This window comes from Poromitra crassiceps (assembly GCF_964638095.1).
Source record: "Poromitra crassiceps genome assembly, chromosome: 27".
Lineage (NCBI taxonomy): Eukaryota > Metazoa > Chordata > Actinopteri > Beryciformes > Melamphaidae > Poromitra > Poromitra crassiceps.
Window position 1 is genome coordinate 6,102,964 of NC_139650.1, and position 4,721 is coordinate 6,107,684.

Genomic DNA, 4,721 nt, shown 5'->3' on the forward strand with positions numbered 1-4,721 from the left:
CTCCTACCTGTATAGAAGGTGATGTCACCATCTGTTGTACTCCTCCTCCTACCTGTATAGAAGGTGATGTCACCACCTGTTGTACTCCTCCTCCTACCTGTATAGAAGGTGATGTCACCACCTGTTGTACTCCTCCTCCTACCTGTATAGAAGGTGATGTCACCACCTGTTGTACTCCTCCTCCTACCTGTATACTGTAGAAGGTGACATCACCTGACCCCCAAGATTAGCCAATAGCAGATGGAAATTTCAGTAGCATGCTTTTTTTTCCCACACCAAAAAGAAGCTGACAAACGCTATGTGGACACGCCCTAAGATGTCAGGATTTCACAGTTCTGGGTTTGGGGTTCAGTTCAGTTCCTCTTTGAACTCAACATTGGGCCTTTTGGTATTTGAATTGACCTCACACCAAAGATACATTTGATGATAGCGATGCCAAAGACGATGTTAAAGGAGAATTTCAGTATTTTTCAACCTGGATTTTTTTTTAATGTTTAACTAAGTGGGTAATGTGAGCAGATGTTTTTTTTTAAAATTGGTGCAGTATTGACCAAGACTTAGTTGTACATAAAAAAAAGAAAATAGGGTTCAGATTGAAAAATTGATTCTCCTTTAATGGTGAAGATTTCACAGACATGAATGAAGCCTTGTTGATGTCACAGTGCCTTCTGCGTCCATTTTGTGTCCTTCCCAGCAGCAGCAGTTTAATTCAGTTGGGGATTCCAAATGAAGTACAAACAAATCAACCTTTTTGTAAATGGTGTGGCAGTTTATCTGTGCTAGCTGGAATGGAGTTTTCACACAGGAACTTGCAGCAGAAATACATTGAGGAACTAGTTTGTCATAAAATATAATCTTATTTTGCTTCTCAGGGCAACAACACTAACATAAATAACGTCTTCTGCCTTTTACAAAGAAGGAGATGTGGTCAATTAACCTTTTCTTATCAGAACAGACGATCATGTCCCCGGGTGGAGAGAAGTGACACACCCAGAGAAATGCCAGAATACATACAATATATCACTGGTAATATACTAACTAACTAATATACTGCAGCACAGGGCCATGTGCTGCCGTGCGGCCGTATATATATATATATATATATATATATATATATATATATATATATATATATATATATATATATATATATATATATATATATATATATCCCCCCCCCCCCCCCCCTTCAAAAAAAGCACTTTGGGCATCAGGGGAAAATGGGCAGGGGCTTGGGCACCCCTAGCACCCCCCTCTGCACGTGCCTGCCGCAGCAGTGACCAGCAGGACTATCAGCAGCCAGAGGAGACTATGAGCAGTCGCCGAGAAGGCTGGCAAAATAAATGCAAATAAAAACAAATATGTAGGCAATTGTACGGATGAAACAAGCGGTTTTAATGATAACCGTGATACAATTCCTTATGATACTACCATACGCTTTGAAAAAACATGTTAAATACTGTGCATCATCAACCAAAGTTGGCGACCATCTCCGAGATGCAGACTTTATAACTCAGAAGATGTCCCCCATTCTAAAGTGAGGTCTTGCTCATAACTAATTCACTAGTACATGTGGTTTGACACGTATTAACCTACACAAGTTCCCTATTCTAAAATTGCCTCCTCTTCATAGTAAACCCATAACAGTATTTATATAGGAGCATGTCATATGATAACAAATACATAGACATCTAGTTGTGTTTGTTACAGAAGAACTGACCATATTTATTAAGTGTTATTAAGGGAGAATAACTATTCTTGTGGACGTCGTATTACCGCCTTACTGAGCAAAGCATATTCAGATCATAATGAATGCACAGCAACCTACTTATCAATAAGCAGTAATTAGGAGGTTATTGAGGGAAAACTCATGGCCTACTCTAGTAGTTGTAGAATATGATCATGTAGAATAAAGCATTAATAAGTGCTTTATAAAGAGTAATAAACAGCTAATATATGCATGGTAATAAGGAACTAGTTAGTGGTTAATATGTGTACCTTAATATAAAGTCATTTTGCAAAAGTGGCCCCCAGGCAAAGCAAGTTGAGCATCCCTGGTTTACACTTTTGAATGATCCCTCCTTGCGTTATGACCAGACCCAACATCCTGTTTCAACAGGAAATAAGAGCAGAGCATTTGATACAAATAATGTTCTTGTTCATGTTTCATCAAATACACATACAAATACAAACTCTAGCCTTGAGAATATGATTAGCTACTCTACTCTGTGTGAGTGTCTGATGGCTCATGTTAACTGCAGCAGTTTGAATATTGCTGCTTTGTGTTATCTATTTTTCTTCATATTCTATTATTTTGTCTTGTCTGCAGAGACCCAGTTTCCCCCATACATCAATAAAGCTTCATCTGATCTGATCTAATTTCTGTCTCTGTATTACGTTTGTCTTATAGTACGTGTCCACTTTGACGTGCATTTCCATGCTTCCCATTCATTGTATGTGTATGCAGCTGCAGAGTAATTAATTTAGTAGTTTTTTTGAGGATTCCTACATTTTAAGTATTTTTTATAATGCTATAATTTTACTCTTGAGTCATTTTAATAATATATATTCTACTTGTGTACTTTTAAATGTACACTGAGTAAATGAGTTAATTTAGATTTTTGTTTTGCACAACGCACTATGAAAACAGCATTCTATAGCATTGGGATTGCTCACAGAATCACTTCTGCATTTATTTCCATATGTGACAAGCATGTGTGGGTCAGGGGAGGTAGGCAGTGCCTCACCTAGGCTAATAAGGAAAAAAAATGAAATATAAAGTTAGTTCGTTATTTTTATTTAGCCTATTTATTTATTTTTATTTATTATTATTATTATCATCATCATCATCATCATTATTATTATTATTATTATTATTATTATTATTATTATTTGATTTATTTTAACTTTAATTTGTTGAGATTGCTGTTCTCCCACTGTCTGTCAGTGTCAAGCATGAGGCACTGCGCTTTTCTCAACAGGTACGGTGATTTCTTGCATTAATTTTGACTCCTGACACCCGTCTCGCTCGCCGTCCTCTGACCTCTGCACTTGTGGCGGCGGGCTGAGTGAGTTTTCGCGAGTCATTTTCGCTAGGTATTTCTGCATTTATTTCGCCTACCAACATGGATATATATGGTTGCCTACTTAAAACAATTTACAACATTTACTTTTGAGGGGGAAAAGAAATAATTTTTGGTCGCAAATGGAAAGCCAACACCTGACCTGGCGGAACTTACTAGAAGAAATGGACCGAAGACAATAGGCTTTTCAAGTTGGCTGCGCGTGCAGCCAGACTAGCACTAGCAAGCTGTTCTGCTTCCCTCGGCCTCTACTGTTCTCCACCAGCGACAGTGTGTGGGTGAAAGGGGGTTACAAAGGTAATATAAAAAGTGACATACACGCTGCATCGTTTATTGCAATCGAATTGGATGAAATTCAATATAATTATCACAAACAAAGCCCAAATATCTGTGGTTTTGCGATATGTCACGCGACAGATGCATTTTTAGTGTTCTCCATAACAAGGCAATGGACATCATCGGCCTATGCTGTGCGCGCGCGTCATATACTGCCTTGAACAAAGAACTAGCGTGGTGTTCTGTTCTGTGGGATTACTGTTCAGACATGATAATGTCACCTATACAGTTGCTTAGGTTTCTGAGAGACAATGATGACCTACAGGAGAGACTGTACCCGAGGCCACAACGCTAAAGCTGGCCTTAACGATACCTGTTACAACCGCATCTGTGGAGAGGACCTTTCAGCATTAAAACGTTTTTACAGCCGTATAGGATGGGACATGACAGACGTTACTCCTCTGATTTCCATAGAAAAGGAGAGACTGGTGAAATTGAGGAATACACCTGACAAGGAAGAATTCTACAATGAAGTGATCTGCATCTTTGTTCAGAGGGATAGGCGCATGGACTTCATCTACAAATCAAGTAAGTGCCTTGTGGCAGTTCGTACATTATTTCAAATTTTCTTTCCCTTTTAACGCTTTCAGCATCGGGGACAGCGCCGTCTGCTCCCTCTTTATCTATCCCTCCTCTCGCGTTCTCTCGCTCCAAAGTCACCAGGGACAGCGCCGTCTGCCCCCCTCCCTCTACTCTCTCTCCCCCTCTCTCTCTCTCTCAGTGCTGGGATAGCGCCGTCTGCCCCCCCCCTCTCTCTCCCTCCCCCCCACCCTCTCTCTCCCTCTCTCTCAGTGCTGGGGGGACAGCGCCGTCTGCCCCCCCCCTCTCTATCCCTCCCTCCCACCCTCTCTCTCCCTCTCTCAGTGCTGGGGGGACAGCGCCGTCTGATCCGACCCAATCCTATATGGTTGATCTTTGGTCATTCAAACGATTGGATACGTTACATATTGGTTAAGATAGATGTATTTGCAGTATTGTCATTCGATGAATGTTTGGTTGTTAGGGTGTGTGATGCTGATATTAGTGTGTGTACACCAGTGGTGGCTGGTGAGCTTGGAAACAGGGGAGGAAGCTAGTGCGGCTTGTAAAAAATTTGGGCTTTTTTTTTTCACGTGTGCGCGCGCGCATGTGTGTGTGTGTATTTGCCATGTTTCCCATGCTGTCAAGCCTCTTAGCTTTCCACCCAGTGAGGAGCATTGCATTAGCACCCAGTGAGAGGACTACAGGACGGAACAGCACCTGGCACCTGAGGCGGTCCCAGGGAAAATATGACTGTGCTCTGCTGCTGATACTCTCACCCAC